General features: G+C 38.1%; 1 long non-coding RNA gene across 2 annotated transcripts in view; it reads left to right on the plus strand.

Moving 5' to 3' along the window:
* LOC125275805 overlaps positions 1-19948 on the plus strand; it is a 106397-nt gene extending 86449 nt beyond the window's left edge. Inside the window, exons 4-5 of one of the 2 annotated variants that reach the window (XR_007186509.1) lie at positions 17165-17247; positions 19835-19948. This is a non-coding gene — a long non-coding RNA (uncharacterized LOC125275805). Of the gene's footprint in view, positions 1-17164; positions 17248-17365; positions 17649-19834 lie in introns of those variants that run through there. The other variant, XR_007186510.1, reaches the window with a different exon arrangement.
* Positions 19949-22776: the final 2828 nt, after the last annotated feature.

Raw genomic sequence — 22776 nt, forward strand, 5'->3', positions numbered from 1 at the left:
CAAAAGGAATTTTTTTTTGTATAGTGTGTTTCCAGTTACAATCAGTTAAATGTGTCATTTAAACATCATGAAAATATGTATGAGTTGTGAGCTGTATTCCAAGTATTCTGAAGGCAAATGACAGCTGTGTTGGAAAAACATTTTTACTTGCTGATAATGTTCCCCTCTCGTGAGCTGTCAACCACACCAAGTGTCCAAAACCGCTCCCTATTTGAGGGGACAGCCATTTGTAGTGGTGACCGAAATCATAGTGGACGATATTGAGTGCACTCATTCAATCGCACAATGCACCGCAGTAACAAGTGTACAACTGTTGCATGCTCAACGGCTAGAGAATACCCATAATGCACCGAGAGTCGCGCGCCTAATGAATTCCTGCATCTCGCCAGAAGATGGCGCCCGCAGCCCGCAGAGTCATTCATCCATCCATTTTCCAAACCGCACTGGTCCAATGTGGCAACAGCATAATATACATGTATAAATTAATTTTTAAGTGATTATCAAATTGTTTAATTAAGGTTTATACATAGTTTCCATGACAGAGTTCAAGATAAATATTTTCATCTTACTACTGGAACTGGCAGTTTGCTAAGTTTCAAATGATTATTAAGCAGCAAGCACAAACTATGTAAAAGCGGCAGCCCTTCTGGCGCACCCAGTTTCCGAATTCACTCACTTGTTTTCATTCAGTCCTTCAAGTGGACTATATTAGTGGGGTATTGTAGGGAATAGTGAATGAGGGTATAGGGGCGAGTTCAAACACAACGCAAGTCATTCAAGATTTGAATCGTTCAGTTCATGAACGAATCATTTAGATAAAAAGATTAATTGAAATATGACTAAAAAGAATGATTTGTTCATGAATTCGTCTCTACTTTTCTCAGGAATGTGCCAAGGAGATCTAACAGAACTTTCAGACTTTCAATAATCAGTGACTTCAATTTCAGTCTGTTACCCATACAAAATGGCTTTGGAAGACTATTTGTCTATTCCAAAGCCATTTTACTGACCATTATATTGTTATTCTGCTTTTATTTTCATTTTTTGGCTTTTAAAGTCATGATGAAATGGAAGTAACAACATATTTTCCTCTGTATTATGATGTACAGTACATCTAAGTGAAACAGTTTATGGGGGGAAAAATGTAGGCTGGGGACTTGTTTATTTGCCTCAGTTGTTGAATGAAGGCAGATCAATGTGAACTTGCAATGGCAGGGTTTAAGTGGACTAAATGAAGTCCTGCATAAGTCACCACCAGTGTTGGGGAAAGTTACTTTTAAAAACATTGAGTTACAATATTACGTTACTCCCTAAGAAGTAACTGAGTTACTTTTTCTGGTAATGCATTACATTATTTTTGCGTTACTTTTTCTCTCCTTGGCTGGGCTTGCTTTTTTGGTTACACTTTATATTAGGTGTCTTTAACTACTATTTACTTTACAATGTACTTATTGTGTTTATATTGTTTTGCAAAACACTTAAACACTTTTGCTGCTATTGAGGTGAGATACGGGTAAGGTTAAGAACAGGTTTGGTGGTACGGGTAAGTTTAAGGGTAGGTTAAAGTGTAAGGGAAGGGTCAATAGTTTAATTATAGATGTAATTGCAGCTGTAATTACATGCAGGTATTTAAAAAAAAATAACTACAATGTAAAAACATGTATGTACACAAGTGCATTGCATCAAATGATTAATTTAAATGTTAGTAGATAGTACTTAAAGGTGCCATCGAATTGAAAATTGAATTTACCTTGGCATAGTTGAATAACAAGAGTTCAGTACATGGAAATGACATACAGTGATTCTCAAACTCCATTGTTTCCTCCTTTTTATATAAATCTCATTTGTTTAAAAGACCTCCAGAAAACAGGCGAATCTCAACATAACACCGACTATTATGTAACAGTCGGGATCATTAATATGTATGCCCCCAATATTTGCATATGCCAGCCCCTGTTCAAGGCATTACACAAGGGCAGGACGTCTGGATGTGCACAGCTGAATCATCAGACTAGGTAAGCAAGCAAGAACAACAGCGAAAAATGGCAGATGGAGCAATAATAACTGACATGATCCATGATTATATTTTTAGTGATATTTGTAAATTGTCTTTCTAAATGTTTCGTTAGCATGTTGCTAATGTACTGTTAAATGTGGTTAAAGTTACCATCGTTTCTTACTGTATTCACGGAGACAAAAGAATCGGTGCATTTATAATGATGCCCCAAAATAGGCAGTTAAAAAAATTAATTAAAAAAAAAGTTTTGAGCTGAAACTTCACAGACACATTCAGGGTACACCTTAGACTTATATTACATCTTGTAAAAAAAACGTTCAATGGCACCTTTAAAGACACCTAAGATAAAGTGGGATATATTACGTTACTCCCTAAGAAGTAACTAATTGAGTTACTTTTTATGGTAATGCGTTACGTTACTTTTTATGGTAATGCGTTACATTACTTTTGCGTTACTTTTTCTCACCTTGGCTGGGTTTGCTTGTTTTTTGTTTTGTTTTTTAATCACAAAAAAGAAAAAAAGTTCTATTTTTGGCAAATGAAAAGGCCCTTTCATTACAAAAGTTAAATGAGCTAAAGGAAATAACTGTTCAAATTCATGACTGTACAGTAGAGGGCACAGCTCAAACTAACCTTTCAGCTCTGCTGTGCCATTCTGGATTGCAGAAGAATAGGAGAAATTTTACTTCAGCAATGAAAACAAAACAAAAAATTAACCAAATGTGACATGTATGTTCCCTATGATAGATCAATTCTGACCCTGCTCCTCACCCACTCCACCCAACTAAAGGTTATCACAGTGCCCCAGGCACCTCAGACATTTGCAAACAGACACACGAGGCTCAAAGAATGATGAATTATCGGAAAATGGGCATTAAAACGCACCCTCACATCGAGTCAGCAATTTGCTAGAATCAGCTTTCCGTGAGAACATGCGCTGCTGAGGAGTTAGCACCTAATATAATGTTGCTCTTGATAAATGCTGATAGTAGCAAAGGGTGACTGCCTGCCTCTCTCCCCTGAGGACAGATCTCAGATCAGTTTTAAGAGTGTCATTTTGCAAGTGTAATTTGGCTGGTTGTCCTTAATGTTAGGATAATACTATTTGCCTGCAAAGTGGAGGCAGCAATAAATGTCGAAGGATCCTCTGGGCATCATGATAGTATCATTGCGTGCACGGAAACTTTCGCCCTCCCACCCTTTCTTCCCCTGCATTGCAGACCCAGGCCTAAGTGGTGGAGGCAGGCTGGAGCCAGTATCACGGCACTGTGAGGTCAGTGTGCTGGGCATTAGGAAGAGGACAATGCTGGAAGACTGACACCATTAGAGTTTGGCCGGCGTTCCCGGGCAGCTGCCAACTGTTCACATCCATTGTCTTGGCCATCCCATAATACTAATCCTACCGCACATATCAGTCCTCTATAGTGGTTCCACTAAGCAATGGTTCAGAAACAGGAGCATGTGCAACATTTTGTCATTGTTCAAATATCAAAGAACTTTCTAAACAATAAGAATATAAAAAATCTTAAAGATGCAAATTTTTGCCAATACCAATAATAGTAGTACTCACAAAAGACCCACCAGTTGAGAACGGCTGCTCTAGACTTTCTATTTCCAGCATAATGGACATTACAACACCTGTTGTGTTGTGTTTGCCTAGGCTGGACATTGACTGGAAGGCCAGCAAGCACAGGTGCAATTGGAGGGGTTATTTTCCATTGTGTGGGCATGAATGTTCTGCCAGCCTGTGACCACAGCACATGCTACATGCAGAAAGCCAGAAGGCTTGCACTTCCGCAGGTGAATGTTCTGCTGGAAATGCTTCCCACACTAACCACTGAAGCAGATGAAGAAAGAAATGGAAGATGAAAGCAAAAGCAACACTGTCAAAATACAGTAAGTTACTGTAAATGTGAATTGCAAATAGAAATTTGCATAGAAACATCTTATGTTGGACAGCAAACTTTACAATGCAGATGTAGTGACTGCATTAGATGCTGAAATAGATAATTTTAATAGAAAATTGATATACATTTCAAAAAATTAAGATAAAACTATTCATTTAACTAAATACAGTAATGAACAGTAGTATTTTGCAAATTATATAACAAAATACACTAGAAAAAGTTTGGGGTCGGTAAGATTTTTGTATGTTTCTGAAAGAAGCTTCTTATGCTCACCAAGGCTGCATTTATTTGATCAAAAATACAGTAATAATGTGAAATATTATTATACTTTAAAATAACTTTTCTATTTTAATATACTTAAAATTTAATTTGGCATTTTCACTCATTTAGCATTTTGTAGAGCTACCCAAATAGCTCAGCTATCGTCACACTACTAAAAAATATAGTTAAGTCCTCAACACTATTGAGTGAGGAAGTATTGTACAGTAATGGCCGTGGTACGGATGTGGCTATGCACATTCGTTCATGCCAATGGTTGTGGAGGATGATGGGTCGTGGTGAGTAGGTGCTGCTGAAGGGCAGATTTTGAAGCAAAGCGTTATGTGCACGGCATACGCAACACAGAGAATAGAGGTTTCAGCCTGGAGTGAGAGAGCCAATGAAGGTCAAGCTTCTTTTTGAGTCACACAGCGATGACCACATAGGTCACAATGCGACCTTACTATTCAGCGAGCACCACCAGCCCTCTATCCCATTGCCAAGTTGGTTGCGTTTTTATCTTGCTATGGCCCTGCCTTTTCTGGCTGACCTTCACTGAATACTCAGAAAACAGAAATACAAACTTTTAAATCAGAAATGAAGGCTTTTAAATGAAAGATTCGGTTTCAGATAAAAGCCTTAATCAGAAAACAGACTCTTTCTCTGCCATTGACGGAATTTTCCATAATTTATGAGAAAATTCCACCATTGATGGAATTTTCTGGCTTTCCGTGTTTTCACTGTTATATGGTAGGGGGCGCTAGGCGCTATTACACATCTTCTGAAAGAGTAGAGAATCTCTGGATCAAAACAGGCAAAAAAAAAAAGAAAGAAAAAGAAACAAGCGATGGAAGCACTGCTTATGCACGCTGTAGTCTTTGACAAAAATACAATTTTCTCAGCTTTTTGTTAAAAATGCTCTTTAAAAAAAAAAAAAAAAAAAAAAAAAAAAAAACACAACTTACCAACATTCAAGTGTTGATAAAAAAATTAAGTTTAAGTTAGAATAATATGTTTTTGTTGTTGTTTAAAAGCAGAGGCTCTGTTTTTTTTTCTTTCTTTCTTTTTTTTTTGATATCTTGCATGTTCAGATATTCATACGACAAAATATTCTGGGCCATTACATTTTTGTGAAAATGATCAAAAATGCTGGCGGTGGTTGGCAACTTTTTGGCGAGGAAAGAGTTAAAAACCAAAGTGTATAAGAAGACACAAACAGAGAACCAAGACTAAATTAACCATAAAAACGATTTTTTTAAAACTATTATATAATATTTTAATAATTGTAAAAGGCCGTTCACACCAAGAACGATCACTATAAAGATTTAATAATCATTCTAATTTTATGAAAATAGGGAAGTCCAAACCACAACTGTAATGTTAACAAAGATGAACGATATTGTTGGAATCAAACTCATAGCGATTTTTTTCTATCTGATGAACGATAAAAACATTGACAGCCAATCAGAATCCACACGACCTTAAAAAGGTTTTAACCTTTAAAGCAGCAGAAGACAAAATTGTAGCGAGCTTATAATAAACAAAACGTTATCAACCACTGGTGTGAATGCTAATATAGTTATTATAGATTTGAGGCATCATTCATGTTCTTTCATTCTCTCTCGAATCGATTCTGAGCTTAGTTTTAACAGCAGATGGCGCTCTAGGCTAGTTTTTAAACCACATTCTCAAATGCTCATGAAGAAGAGCACTCGTGTTTTCATCTGAGAATTGCGCCTCAGAATGCTTTTATGACGTGAGATTAATATAAACAGCCCACTGCAAACACCGCTTCAACACTTGAACCTTATTTATATAAGGTTCAAGTAGTGTGTGTAAGGAATTGGAAGCAAGCAGAGTATGTCTGTTTCTAAGCATGTAGTGCCATTTTCTGTTAAAAACTAAGCTCAGAATCGATTGGAGAGAGAATGGCAATGCATTCGGAAAATCTCAGAATCATTTCTTGATTCGCGATGCATTAAAGGATTATGTCCTACGCCTTCCCTATTCTACTTACGGAACGAACGCGGCGCCAGTTTCGTTTTTCTCCGTAACTTGAATAGGGAAGGCGTAGGACATTCAGCATAAGCGTTATGAAGAATGCGGAAGCGGAAAGTACGTTCAAGGCGATATTTTGTTTATAAAGCATAAACGGTTGTATTTTTTTCGAAAATGACAGATCGATTCGCTAGATAAGACCCTTATTCCTCGTCTGGTATCGTTTAAAGCCCTTGAAGCTGCACTGAAACTGTAATTTTAACCTTCAATCTGTTGGTAGCCATTGAAGTCCACTGTAAAGAGAATAATCCTGGAATGTTTTCCTCAAAAACCTTCATTTCTTTTCGACTGAGGAAAGAAAGACATGAACATCTTGGATGACATGGGGGTGGGTAAATTTATCATGAAAAGTGTATTTAAAAGTGGACTAATCCTTTAACTTATTGTCCCAGCCCTACTTGAGATCTCTTTTGCAAACATGGGGTCTGCCTGTTGGTTGCATTCCTTGTGAAAGCTCGCCATACAGGAGATCCTTCAGAATGCAACCATCATCCATTCGGACAACATGGGTAAACATAGAAGAGATCCCTGCTCTCTCAAGGAAGGTGCAGTTGGGATCTTTTCCTGCAAGGTAATGTCCAGGATGTGACAGAGGCAACGCAAGAGGAAGGTGTTTAGTCTACTTTCTTGTTGAGCATGCAGGGTCCGTGGACTTTGGTGTACTCTGTCAGCACTGGTCCACACTCTCTTCATCAATCTGGAGATGGTTGTGATAGCCTTCCTGAGGCTTTATTATGAAAACATTTCTTCCAAATGACTTGTAGCTAACCACAAAATACTAACTTCCAGGACTGTATTTCTCATAATAGTCTGTAACTTCCTTGACACCCAACAACTCTGCACCCGGCACAAAGTTTCTTGATAACAGTAACAAAGCAGGACAGAGATGATGTACAGCAGAGCTAACAGGACGAGCCGGAGAGGCAGTGGAGCTGTTTTCAAGAGCCATCATGTGCTTTGGCAGTGGGTAGTGTGACGAGTGTTGCTGCGGGCCACAGGACGACTCGATGTGTTACGCTCCGCTACATTTCTTCTTCATCTCTCCCTCTGCCACTGCTGCTGTGTGTTCATCGTTTGAGCAGGAGGAGGAGATCGGGGTTTATTAACACAATTCTGCCAAAAGCAGCTGAGGTGCAAATGTGTACAAAAGCAGCTCAGTGTGAATGTAAAGTTGATGTGATGAATACACAAAGACAGGTAGAAGAAGACAAAGAGAACCTTTACGAACATGAGCATGGAGATGGAAAGAAGGGGCTCAGGAATAAACACGTGATGCAACAGTAGCGATAAAATTAATTCAGTATGGCTCACCGGCACACACACACACACAAGAGAAAATCAGATATAAACTTATACCACAGCATGTGCGCTGCATCCCACATAAATAAAAACAAATAAACAAAAATACATTCACAGGAAGTGAATCATCTCCTCAGCCTGCAGGTGAAGCTTTTTAAATCCACAGTTAAAGGAATATTTCAACCAAAAATGAAAATGTTGTCATTATTTATTCACCTTCTGTGGCACACAAAAGGAGACATACAGTATTGAAGACTGTTTTCAATGCAATTACAATGAATAGCCACTGAAGCTGTCCAATCACAAAAGCCCCTTAAATTTTTTGTAAAAAATAATGGACTTTTGCGGTCTTACTGTAGCTTTAAAGGGTTAGTTCACCCGAAAATGAAAATGATGTCATTTATTACTCACCCTCATTTCGTTCTACACCCTTAAGACCTTCGTTCATCTTCGGAACACAAATTAAGATATTTTTGATGAAATCTGATGGCTCAGTGAGGCCTCCATTGCCAGCAATGTCACCAAACTTCTCAAGGTCCATAAAGGTACTAAAGACATATTTAAAACAGTTCATGTGACTACAGTGGTTTTACCTTAATATTATAAAGTGACGAGAATACTTTTTGTGCTCCAAAAAAAACTAAATAACGTATTCTCAACAATATCTAGTGATGGACGATTTCAAAACACTGCTTCAACGCTTTACGAATCTTTTGTTTCGAATCAGTTGTTCAGAGCGCCAAAGTCATGTGATTTCAGAGGTTTGATAGGAGATCCGAATCACTGAATCGAAACAAAAGATTCGTAAAGCTTCGAAGCTTCATGAAGCAGTGTTTTGAAGTCACCCATCACTAGATATTGTTGAAAAGTCGTTTTTTGGGGGGGGGGTTTGCTGCACAAAAAGTATTCTCGTCGCTTTATAATATTAAGGTAAAACCACTGAACTCACATGAACTGTTTTAAATATGTTTTGAGTACCTTTCTGGATCTTGAGAGGTTGAGAGGCCTCACTGAGCCATCGGATTTATTCAAAAAGATCTTAATTTGTGTTCCGAAGATGAACGAAGGTCTTATGGGTGTAGAACGACATGAGGGTGAGTAATAAATGACATTATTTTCATTTTTGGGTGAACTAACCCTTTAAAATCATAATTCTCTGATCATTTCCGTTCACTGTAATTGTATGAAAACGAGCATGAAATTCATCTTGAAAATGTTTACTTTTATGGTCCCACTGAAGAAATAAAATCATGCACCATTTTCATTTGTGGGTGAACTATCACTTTAAAGAATATGACTCATTACCAAGACATCAGGCCAAACTATCTTTTAATTCTCTCTCTTTCAATCTCGCCCTCAGACTAACATGTTCCTTCTGACCTTGACGTAAGAAGGAGTGAAGCAGTAGAGGCTCGTAGCAAAGGAAGGATTTATCACAGACCGAACTAGAATGAACAATGGTGCATAACTCACCAGACCAATGCATCTTTAGTAGACATGTTAAAATTGCATTAGAAACTCTTTAAATCCCTTAAGGTCCGACTGAACTAGTGCAAAGCGAGCATAGAAACATACCAACAAAGAGGACATTGCTTGAATTTGAACCGAGCACAGCGTGTCAGTAGTCATTTTCAGTGCACTATATGTAATGCTTGAAGCTAAAGTAAATAATTAAACAAATCTTTTTGCAAACTCTTGCATCAGCACAACAAAGATGTAGTTTGTGCCATAGCAATTATTCTGGCACAGCCATCTTAGGGAAATACTGCAAAAGGACTTTTACAGTCTAATTCAGAGGCTTTGACTTGGAAAATAATGCGTCTGACTTGTTTAATAGCTAATCACAAGTTCATTAAGGCTCTCTCATTTAATGTGACTTAGGAAATTGACTATAAACCAGTTAGGATTATTTCTCATTGAGCAGCCTGACCGATCCTCCGGCTTGCCATTATTTCATAGACACAGGCTCTATTACACCACTCATCTTTTTTTCATCTCTTATTGCCCTTCAAAACACGTCCGCTAGGCTAGAGGACACGGTGTCAGTGACACGTGCACACCCAGCGTCAGGCCGCAGTATTGCACTGGTGCGATCAGAAACCCCCTGCTATCAAAGTTAATGAGTCGTTTTGCTTGCGCTATTACTTCCGCTTGCACACCCTAATTTATGGGTGCTTGCCTGGCCTGTTGCAGTCCTGTCTGCATGGCCAGCCTGGTTCAGCTAGCCCTGCCAATGTTTATCTGCAGCAGCCAACTGAGTGTGTATGAGCGGAAGTTTGTGTGGGTGGCTGAAGGAGATGCACTGTGCGGTGAGCAGCAAGTTTAAACTCGATTAGACCTCAAATCTGTTGCAGGTTATTGGTGCCGTGTAACTAGGCCAAAGGAGATTTGAGTCATGCTGGTCGAGTGATAAACTGCATTTGTATACGTTGTTGGTAACCAAAAGGTTGCAAACCCTGCAAGCTATGAGCTATTATGAATGTGGTCCTGAGCAAAACTCTTAAAGGGATAGTTTAACCAAAAATGGTCATTTTGTCATCGTTTACTCACCTTTGTGTTGTTCCAAAACTGAGTTTCTTTCTTTCATGGAACATGAAGGAGTTGATGACTGTAATACTCCAAAAAAAGATAAAAAGCACAATTAAAATTGTCAAGGCTTGCTCTGAAACATTATAGTGGTGAAAAAAAGAATATCCTTATAAATGGGTACTTGTGACTTTTGATATTTAAGAACACTACGGTTCAAATGTTTGGGGTCAGGAAGGTTTTTTTTTTTTAAAGAAATTAATACTTTTATTAGCGAGGATGCATTTAATTGATCAAAAGTGTCAATAAAGATATTTATAATGTTACAAAAGATTTCTATTTCAAATAATTGTTGTTCTTTTGAACTTTCTATTTAAAGGGGACCTATTATGCCCTATTTAACAAGATGTAAAATTAGTCTCTGATGTTCCCAGAGTGTGTATGTGAAGTTTTAGCTCAAAATACCCCACAGATAATTTTTTATAACATGTTAAAATTGCCACTTTTAGTGGTTGAGCAAAAACGAGCCGTTTCAGTGTTGTCCCTTTAAATGCAAATGAGCTGCTGCTCAGCCTAAGAGGGCGGAGCTTCAAGAGCTGATTCTCCGGTGACAGGATTCAGTCAGGACGCACTATAATGCCAGAAACTGCCAATATATGCTGCATGAACACCTACAGAACACCTAAAACGCTTGGGGGACATTCTTGTCAGTGCAGCAATGGTGGACTCACTGTGAACTCACTCAGGGCGGGTTTATGTTCAAACTTAAGTGTCAGTCAACACTGTGGGCGGGGCCTGTGATTTTGTGACGTCCCCCATGCCCGTGATCTGGAAACGGCTTGTCCTGAGACACTGCTTATGATTTATGGGGGGAAAAAAAAGGAGTGGGTGGATTTTTATCATTATAGGGTGGTTGTGTACACACATTTATGTCCAAACACCATGCAAAAGTGAATTTTGCATAATAGGTCCCCTTTAATAAAGAATCCTGAAAAAAATGTTCCATGGTTTCCACAAAAATATTAAAGGGTTAGTTAAAATTCTGTCATTAATTACTCACCCTCATGTCTTTCCAAACCCGTAAGACCTTCATTCATCTTCAGAACACAAATTAAGATATTTTTGATGAAATCCGTGAGTTTTCTGGCCTCTGATAGACTGCAACGTTATTACCACTTTCAAGGCCCAGAAAGGTAGTAAAGACATCGTTAAAACTGCAGTGGTTTAACCCTAATGTAATGAAGCGACGAGAACAGTGTAGGAGACACATGGACTATTTTAACGATGTCTTTATGAATTTTCTGGGCCTTGAAAGTGGTAATAACGTTGCAGCCTATCAGAGGCCAGAAAGCTCACGGATTTCATAAAAAATATCTCAATTTGTGTTCCAATAATGAACGAAGGTCTTACAGGTGTGGAACGACATGAGTAATTAATGACAGAATTGTAATTTTTGGGTGAACTAACCCTTTAAGCAGCACAACTGTTTTCAACTGATACTAATAAGAAACGCTTCTGGAGCAGCAAATCAGCTTATTAGAATTGATTTCTGAAGGATCATGTGACACTGAAAACTGGAGTAATGATGCTGAAAATTAAATTAATTACATCTTCAAATATATTCAAATAGAAAGCAGTTATTTTAAAAGATAATAATATCTCACAAAATTACTGTTTTTACTTAAATTTTTTACTTAAATTTAGCATAAAGGCCCGGGTATACTTAATTTTCCACATTCCGCTCCATCTCGCGCACATCTTTCAAAGTATACTCCTTTGGCCGTGACCGCGGAAAGACGCATTCTAGTGGATTTTGTTTTCAAGCACTCAAGTCACTCGCACATGCGCTGTTGTACGCAGACTGTCCACGCAGTCTCAAAAATTGGGATGCACACGGATGGGGTGTGCAGACATGAAAGTTATGTCATGCGGACAGTGCTTTTTTAAATCAGGGTCTCTAAACCTTAAATCAAGTACATGATTTTTGTACATTCATCCACCACTGCATATACTGCAAGCATCTGCTCAAATGACTGCATACTGCTTGTGTCACAGCAACTGTAATCATCAGCAGTGGCATTATCATTAGTATAATTTATAATGTGACTGACACAAGACCGTCATTGACATTACTGACTGACCTCATACATGTGTAATGACACTCGATGCTATAACTCTCTGTAAGCTATTCTGTAAACGATTTCACTGCGGCCTGTGAATAAGGCTGCTGTCATATTTCTATGAAGTGACCTTAATCATAATCATAACCTCTTACTTCACTCCTAGTCATTAGTTTAATTATTGTTGCCATGGCAACGAAATGTTGAGAGGACACTTACTTATGGGCCATTGTTGTTCCTTCTGTCCACTCCTCTATTTCCTCCACAATCTTCTCCATCCATCTGTGCCTAAATGGGTGAAGTGTGCTTGTTGCATGTGGCAGTGATGGTCCCTATCTCAAATGTGGCACAGCTCATAGCGTTGAATGAAAACATGCCTGTATGTTGACCTTGAAGCTTGACCAGATGAAGAGATGGCTGTAGGCTGGAACAGGTAGCTTGAAGCAACACAAAGATTGAGGTCTTGACCTTTTCTGTGGTCTTTTTCTGGGAGCAGACATGGCTTCTGGTTGGACTTCTGACAGGTAGCCTCTCTTCTGAGGAGTTCTAATATACCTGGAAAGTATCGTCTGTTAAGCATTCCCATTCATCACATTCATAGCAATTGTTCGGCTGGCCCTGAAAGTGCACGGTCTGGATGCTGTGTTCCAGAAACAATTATTTTGGCCTTTTTTTGCAAAGCCATAAATGTCATGTGACTGATCACTCTAAATGTGGCTCCTTGCCACAGACAGTGAAAAATACAAGTCTATTTTACACAGTTAAAGTAAAGCTCTGATGAAATATATTCTATTATAACTTTGTTCCTGATTTACACTATACCGTTCAGAAGTTTGGGGTCAGGAAGTTTTTAATTTTTCTGTTTTATTCAAAAAGGACACATTGACCAAATATTTCTATTTCAAATAATGCTGTTCTTTTGAACTTTCTATTTATCAAAGAATCTTGAAAAAATGCATCACGGTTTCCACAAAAATATTAAGCTGCACAACTGTGTTCAGCATAATAGTAAATGTTAGCAGTAAATCAGAATCGACATATTAAATTGATTTCTGAAGGATCATGTGACATTGAAAACTGGAATAAAGATGCTGAAAATTTAGCTCAGGAATAAATCAAATTTTTAAATATATTAATATTTAAATAATATTTCACATACTACAGTATTACTGTATTTTTATTCAAATAAATGCAGCCTTGTTGAGCATGAGAGATGTTTTCCTATGTATTTTGTGAATACACACCAACTTTTGAATGGTCATTAATGAAACATGCCTTTTGCATGCATAATGGGGTAATTTTGGCATCTACCAGCAGGGACTAACTGCTGTTATTCATGTCTGTAATTCTGGCATGACGTGAATGTGGCTTAAACATCAATTATGTTCTGACTGGCTGTGATTTTGTCACAGCATTTTCTCCTGCATCCTGTAACGGCTTTGTGAAGAACTGCCGCATGCTTGCTCTGACAGGCCTGGACAGAAACAAACAGAGTCCTGCACTCCTGACACTGGTAACGGATGAGAGGATGTGTTGGAGATAAGCCGTGCGCCCTGTTTACACCTGGGATTAAAATCCGTCTCGGTTGATTTGATCACAAGTGGTCAGGCGAGACAGATTTCAGGTTTACACCTGATAGTAACATGAATCTCAAATGCGTCCCAATGTGGTTTCAGTGATAGTTTGTACCCTTCTCATATGTGCATGTTGTGCTGTCCACTTCTGATCGGATTGCCTGAGACAGATCTTTATACTACAGTCAGAGCTATACCTGCAACAAACAAATGAATAACTTAGACATGAATCTTAAGAAATTAACATTGATAGTTGATCGTCACTTGAGTTCACACTTTATTATAACATGACATCTGAATAGTGACATGATTTTGTCTGTTTATAGCCAAAATAAATGGCTGGTAAAAGCAGTTTTAATTTTCATTAATCAACTTAATTAAATTTCTTTCAAAAAATGAGCCAAAGAAAGTGTCTCCATCCACTTCATTCCGTCATAAACGTACTCCACACGGCTCCGGGGGGTTAATAAAGGCCTTCTAAAGCAAAGCGTTAGAAGAACAGCATTCACTGTTCTTCACTGAATAACTTTACTAACTTTAATAAGAATCCCCCAGAAGTCTAGGACCAGCACTGTCTGCACCTTTCATAGGGCATTCTATTTAAAAATAAATAAACACATACTAATAAACACTGGAAATTGCAATTTATGCTAAATTATGAGCATGCAGGCTAGCCCTTAATTAGAGGAAAATTCTGAAGGTTATTGTGACAGGACAACATGACAGCCAGATGCTCCCACACATAAAGCCTGTGTGGGTGAAGAGACATGTAATCATCCTCTTTAAGTGTAGAAAAATGCCCTTATTGCCCAGATCATGGCATAAGAGAAAAAATGAACTTTACCAACAATGTCAGAATTACTTCTAAATGAAGTAAACCACTTGGCTATTCAATGCACATGAAACAGCAAGTCTGGTAAATGAAATACCATGCTGAATATCCAGTTATTTTAAAGCAATCAAAGTAGTCAAGTTTGTTAGCTGTTAGCATTACCTGAAGAAAAGCGAACCAACCTAAACATCTAAATGTGACTGCATAACAGTTCAGTTTAATATTAATATGCCAAGTTGCTAAACAGTGCACAGCCAGAGTTTCCGCCATAGTTTATATCTTTTAAATTGAGTCAATATTTTACAAACCCGATTCCAAAAAAGTTGGGACACTGTACAAATTGTGAATAAAAACAGAATGCAATGATGTGGAAGTTTCAAATTTCAATATTTTATTCAGAATACAACATAGATGACATATCAAATGTTTAAACTGAGAAAATGTAACATTTTAAGGGAAAAATGTGTTGATGCCATGAAATTTAAAATCAACTTATCTCAAAAAAGTTGGGACAAGGCCATGTTTTACCACTGTGTGGCATCCCCTCTTCTTTTTATAACAGTCTGCAAACGTCTGGGGACTGAGGAGACAAGTTGCTCAAGTTTAGGAATAGGAATGTTGTCCCATTCTTGTCTAATACAGGCTTCTAGTTGCTCAACTGTCTTAGGTCTTCTTTGTCGCATCTTCCTCTTTATGATGCGCCAAATGTTTTCTATGGGTGAAAGATCTGGACTGCAGGCTGGCCATTTCAGTACCCGGATCCTTCTTCTACGCAGCCATGATGTTGTAATTGATGCAGTATGTGGTCTGGCATTGTCATGTTGGAAAATGCAAGGTCTTCCCTAAAAGAGACGACGTCTGGATGGGAGCATATGTTGTTCTAGAACTTGGATATACCTTTCAGCATTGATGGTGCCTTTCCAGATGTGTAAGCTGCCCTCACATGCACTCATGCAACCCTATACCATCAGAGATGCAGGCTTCTGAACTGAGCGCTGATAACAACTTGGGTTGTCCTTGTCCTCTTTAGTCCAGATGACATGGCGTCCCAGTTTTCCAAAAAGAACTTCAAATTTTGATTCGTCTGACCACAGAACAGTTTTCCACTTTGCCACAGTCCATTTTAAATGAGCCTTGGCCCAGAGAAAATGCCTGCGCTTCTGGATCATGTTTAGATATGGCTTCTTTTTTGACCGATAGAGTTTTAGACAGCAACGGCGAATGGCACGGTGGATTGTGTTCATCGACAATGTTTTCTGGAAGTATTCCTGAGCCCATGTTGTGATTTCCATTACAGTAGCTTTCCTGCATGTGATGCAGTGCCGTCTAAGGGCCCGAAGATCACGGGCATCCAGTATGGTTTTCCGGCCTTGACCCTTACGCACAGAGATTGTTCCAGATTCTCTGAATCTTTGGATGATATTATGCACTGTAGATGATGATAACTTCAAACCCTTTGCAATTTTTCTCTGAGAAACTCCTTTCTGATATTGCTCTACTATTTTTCGCCGCAGCATTGGGGGAATTGGTGATCCTCTGCCCATCTTGACTTCTGAGAGACACTGCCACTCTGAGAGGCTCTTTTTATACCCAATCATGTTGCCATTTGACCTAATAAGTTGCAAATTGGTCCTCCAGCTGTTCCTTATGTGTACATTTAACTTTTCCGGCCTCTTATTGCTACCTGTCCCAACTTTTTTGGAATGTGTAGCTCTCATGAAATCCAAAATGAGCCAATATTTGGCATGACATTTCAAAATGTCTCACTTTCAACATTTGATATGTTACCTATATTCTATTGTGAATAAAATATAAGTTTATGAGATTTGTAAATTATTGCATTCCTTTTTTATTCACAATTTGTACAGTGTCCCAACTTTTTTGGAATCGGGTTTGTATATTGATAATTTTAGTCAATGAAAGTGACATTTGATCCTTCAAAAATAAAATTCAGTTGATGTAATGATACTTGTCCAATTGTTTGGTGCTTACAAACATTTTTGTTCCTATTGGACATTAATATTGCATACAGCTAATGAACAATTATATTGCCATAAAAATTACTTTCACTAATTCTTGTAAAGTATGTAAATATTTAAATATGTAAATGAATTAATATGTAAACGTAAATAATGTTATTATATTGCTGTGACCACTATTTAGCAAATGCAATAAGCTTCTTGAGCCTGTGCATTACTGTGATTTTATCACGGCTAAGAGACTTTAAGCTTTTTTTTTTTTCTATTATGGATAAAATAAAATAAAAAATTACCTTTCATGCAGTGTGTAATGTAGCTGTATGTGAATGTAAATGGACCGCAAAGTTGTAAAGCTGAAAGTGCATAAATAAAGTCATCATCTCTCAAAAGAACGAGTCATTTATGATTCAAATTTCCGAGAAGTTCACACATCACAAGTTAACACATTTGCATAACGCCCGCCTACATTCTGCATGGACATACCGCGAAAACTTGAACCCCTCTCAAACACTGTAGTTCATTCGTGTGGATAACATGTCGACAAGACGTGCTCTGTGCTGTGAATGTAAATTCGGTTTATTTTCACTTCCAAAGGATGAAGCTGTGAAGAATCAGTGGTTAAAGATGAGACCGTACCTGCTTTATTTGGACCAGCTTGCTCTTCAGAATCACAACCTGTAAGTACGATTAATTATTGATGTATATATTTTATACAGAGTGTTCAAAATACATAGTTTTGTGCTTTAGCTATATTGTGTATGTCTCCAGCTAATTCAGGTTATTACTGTCTTACAGAAATGCTAATCAGCTATTGGCCACTATTACCTAAAACTGTCCATTAATACAGATTGTCTGTTGTTCTTTCTTACTACTTTGAGTAATGAAAAAGGATGGAGCAAGATTTGTTTGATAAACTTTAATGTTACATCAGTCTTGACATTAGTGCTTGGCTAATGTATGCACTGTTATTGATATTGTTAATAATACAGTTCCCACATGTGCACCACAATAAATTAGAAATATCCTAATTAATCATCCTTGCAATGGAGCTTCAGGTTGAATAACTAGTTCTTCCAACATTTCATCATCGGACTCACGCTCAGACTGATATAGTAAAAGCAACGCCATCGTTACTGTCTTTACTGTGTGTACAATTACTGAGCTTTAGGAGGCCTATGGAGCTGAATCAATTATGGTAATGGGCGTTTGTGTGAAATCCCAAATTCAGTATCTCAGAAAATTAGAATATTGTGAAAAGGTTCAGTATTGAAGACACCTGGTGCCACACTCTAATCAGCTAATTAACTCAAAACACCTGCAAAGGCCTTTAAATGGTCTCTCAGTCTAGTTCTGTAGGCTACACAATCATGGGGAAGACTGCTGACTTGACAGTTGTCCAAAAGACGACCATTGACACCTTGCACAAGGAGGGCAAGACACAAAAGGTCATTGCAAAAGAGGCTGGTTGTTCACAGAGCTCTGTGTCCAAGCACATTAATAGAGAGGTGAAAGGAAGGAAGAGATGTGGTAGAAAAAAAAGTGTACAAGCAATAGGGATAACTGCACCCTGGAGAGGATTGTGAAACAAAACCCATTCAAAAATGTGGGGGAGATTCACAAAGAGTGGACTGCAGCTGGAGTCAGTGCTTCAAGAACCACTACGCACAGACGTATGCAAGACATGGGTTTCAGCTGTCGCATTCCTTGTGTCAAGCCACTCTTGACAGCGTCAGAAGCGTCTCGCCTGGGCTAAAGACAAAAAGGACTGGACTGTTGCTGAGTGGTCCAAAGTTATGTTCTCTAATGAAAGTGAATTTTGCATTTCCTTTGGAAATCAGGGACCCAGAGTCTGGAGGAAGAGAGGAGAGGCACACAATCCATGTTGGTTGAGGTCCAGTGTAAAGTTTCCACAGTCAGTGATGGTTTGGGGTACCATGTCATCTGCTGGTGTTAGTCCACTGTGTTTTCTGAGGTCCAAGGTCAACGCAGCCGTATACCAGGAAGTTTTAGAGCACTTCATGCTTCCTGCTGCTGACCAACTTTATGGAGATGCAGATTTCATTTTCCAACAGGACTTGGCACCTGCACACAGTGCCAAAGCTACCAGTACCTGGTTTAAGGACCATGGTTTCCCTATTCTTAATTGGCCAGCAAACTCGCCTGACCTTAACCCTATAGAAAATCTATGGGGTATTGTGAAGAGGAAGATGCGATATGCCAGACCCAACAATGCAGAAGAGCTGAAGGCCACTATTAGAGCAACCTGGACTCTCATAACACCTGAGCAGTGCCACAGACTGATCGACTCCATGCCACGCCGCATTGCTGCAGTAATTCAGGCAAAAGGAGCCCCAACTAAGTATTGAGTGCTGTACATGCTCATACTTTTCATGTTCACACTTTTCAGTTGGCCAAGATTTCTAAAAATCCTTTCTTTGTATTGGTCTTAAGTAATATTCTAATTTTCTGAGATACTAAATTTGGGATTTTCTTTAGTTGTCAGTTATAATCATCAAAATGAAAAGAAATAAACATTTGAAATATATCAGTCTGTGTGTAATGAATGAATATAATATACAAGTTTCACTTTTTGAATGGAATTAGTGAAATAAATCAACTTTTTGATGATATTCTAATTATATGACCAGCACCTGTATATGAGAAAATGAAAATGTTTTTGACCTTTGATGCATGTAAACCTGTTGTAGGAGACCTAAACAAAATTAGGAAACTTTTAAATAGCATAATAGGGGCACTTTAACAATACTTCATAACTATAAAATCATTTTAATGCAGCTTCTTATATCTTAATGCATTTGAAATCCTACTTTAAAATCACTATTATCAGAAGTGTTGCAGTGGCTGAGCAGATGTTGTAATGAGTTACAGGTGTACTTCCTCCAGGGATCTAAACAGTTGCCAAAAGGGTGAGGAACATGAACAGGATGGAATTACCATCTATCCCAACAGACCTAGAAAAACACACACTCACAAACAATAAACTAAGTACAGTGAACATGAAAGTAATGCATGAGAGAGATAATGAGAATGAATCAGAACAACACACACATCCACATAATAGGATTGGTTTTATGAGTGTTAAATACCCGCTATCATGCCGCGCACACGTTCGGAGAGGATGAATGGCGGCTTAGCGACACTATCCAAACCTGCGGCGTGTCAGCGCTCCCTTTGGAGTCTAGAGGTGTGAAAGGCCTCCTGTGAATAACATTTTCTTTCTTATTGGATTGTGTGTATTGACAGACACTGCAGACAGATGGCCATTTTGCAACGCTTTGGCGGTGGACGTCGCTAGCCACCCCCGCTAGCATATGTACAGCGAAGACAATGACAATGAAAATGAAAATAAAAACAAAGAAATATGTGTGTTCTTCTGTCAGTCTCACTTTGTGAATCCTTTCGTATTGAATGAACAGATCAAGTTAAGCCGATGTTATCGCCCCGTGCCATCGACCGTGGCGCAGAAACACCAGCTTAAAATGAAAGGCCTCATGGTCGCCGATACAGGTGTAATTTCCGCAGTCAATGTGAATGAAATTAATGAACGACGTACAAAAGACAAACATCCCGCAGGGTATATGAGAGATCTTAGATATGAGTGCTTTTGTTGACGTTTTTCCACTATAATCCACAGCTCCGCATTCGAATCCCATATCAGCGAAATATATCTGAGACGCTGCTTTGTTGATTTAAACAACAATGGATTTTTAACTACCGGAGCATGTTCTTACAAATCGACTGATAACCTATGATAACCCACCTTCTGCTCTTTCTGCCACCAGCCTCTGTTGCCTCTAGAGAAAGAGAAAGTACATTTAATCTTGTATCCCACTTTTTTTTTTTTCTAAATTATCTCTTTCTCAGGTTGCCATAACAACATTTTTATTACTGTAAACACTCTTTACCATTACCTTTTTTTTTTACCTTTGTAACCATAGCACCCACCAAAAAACCAAGTGACTAGTTGTTATTATTAACTTTATGATAGGCACTGTCATCTAAAAAGGAAATGAAATTAAATATTCTTTTAAGACAAAAACTTTTTCTTTGACTGAGATGCAGTCTCAGTGTTATAGCAGGTGGTGTTTGTGTCTTTGACAATGAAATCTTACTGTAAGAGCAATAGTTTGAAGAGAATCTTGAGCAAGTTAACATGTTTCTGGCCTTATATTGAAAGATGAACTTGATCCATATTCTACAGACTTTAGGGAGGGCTTTGGATATCAGTAGTAATATCTTAGTAATACCCAGAATTCATAATTTACCTTAGTAAAACGTAATGTAAAAATGTAGCTTTGGTGTTCTAGTTATAAAAATAAATGCAGTTACTGTGGAATTTTGGCAGAAAATGTAGTTACCATGGTACTTTTTTTTTTTTTGCTTGATAAACCCCAAAGGTTTGTTGTTGCTTGGTAAAGAGTCATCACACAGAAACACAAGACAACCATTTACACTCATTATCACTGAAGGCTTACAAAAGCTTGTACTCCAGCTACACCAAACATTTTAAACATTGTGTATGGATAAGACCAGGGGTTTTCAACCAGGGGTGCGTTTCCTGTTCAACGATGTAACTCGCTGATTAACTACAATATATGATGCATCCTTGAAGAAATGAACCAACTAATCATGACTGTTTCCCAAAACTTTCGTAACATGGTCGCACTTATATTGTTGAACCAATGTGGTTCAAACGACAGAAGACTGTCCTTATTGACGTCACTCGCAGTGTGGAGGAGTAATAACATCTGCTAATTAAAGGTGCCATCGAACGTTTTTTTACAAGATGTAATATAAGTCTAAGGTGTCCCCTGAATGTGTCTGTGAAGTTTCAGCTCAAAATACCCCATAGATTTTTTTTTATTAATTTTTTTAACTGCCTATTTTGAGGCATAATTAGAAATGCGCCGATTCAGGCTGCAGCCCCTTTAATTGCTTGTGCTCTCCGCCCCCTCCCAAGCTCTCGACTCTATCATTGCATAAACAAAGTTCACACAGCTAATATAACCCTCAAATGGATCTTTAAAAAGTGTTCGTCATGCAGCATGTCTAATCGTGTAAGTATGGTATTTATTTGGATGTTTACATTTGATTCTGAATGAGTTTGATAGTGCTCCGTGGCTAACGGCTAATGCTACACTGTTGGAGAGATTTATAAAGAATGAAGTTGTGTTTATGCATTATATAGGCTGCAAAAGTTTAAAAATGAAAATAGCGACGGCTCTCTTGTCTCCATGAATACAGTAAAAAACGATGGTAACTTTAACCACATTTAAGAGTACATTAGCAACATGCTAACGAAACATTTAGAAAGACAATTTACAAATATCACTAAATGTAATTATCACTAAATTAATATCACTCACGTAATTATGGATCATGTCAGTTATTATCGCTCCATCTGCCCTTTTCTCTATTGCCCTTGCTTGCTTACCTAGTCTGATGATTCAGCTGTGCACAGATCCAGACATTAATACTGGCTGCCCTTGTGTAATGGCTTGAACATGAGCTGGTATATGCAAATATTGGGGGCGTACACCCCGACTGTTACGTAACAGTCAGTGTTATGTTGAGATTTAAACAAATGAGATTTATATAAGAAGGAGGAAACAATGGAGTTTGAGACTCACTGTATGTCATTTCCATGTACTGAACTCTTGTTATTCAACTATGCCAGGGTAAATTCAATTTTCAATTCGATGGCACCTTTAATCTATTCCAGATCTCAGAGATGCTGCTGTAATGCACCTAATGACTACTTCACTGCTTTTGTTCCATGTCATTTTGCTTTATTTGATGCTTTATTCATTCATCGCAGGTTCCCTCATACCTCATACTCCGGAGTTCCCTTGCGCATTTACGCACATGCGTAAAAAATGGCACTAATTGTTTACAGCAAAATATAAAGATTATAATTCACAAATATTTAAAATTGAATGATAGATAAATAACGTACTGAAGGTTAGATTGCCTATTGCGCCCAAAAGCATGATCTGTTTAAGTCCACATGTCATTTAACAAAAAACTATGCTTCTAACCACAGCTTGAGAGCTTCAGTTCTAACCATATAAGTTTGTGATGGTGTTTGTGAATGTAGAAATCCTTTTCCAGCAATTCATGAACAACTGCAAAAATCATGGGGCCTTTGAAATTTGTTTTAGACAATGGGGACTTGTCTAATAAGA

This window comes from Megalobrama amblycephala, linkage group LG9 (genome assembly GCF_018812025.1).
Source record: "Megalobrama amblycephala isolate DHTTF-2021 linkage group LG9, ASM1881202v1, whole genome shotgun sequence".
Taxonomy (NCBI): Eukaryota; Metazoa; Chordata; class Actinopteri; order Cypriniformes; family Xenocyprididae; genus Megalobrama; species Megalobrama amblycephala.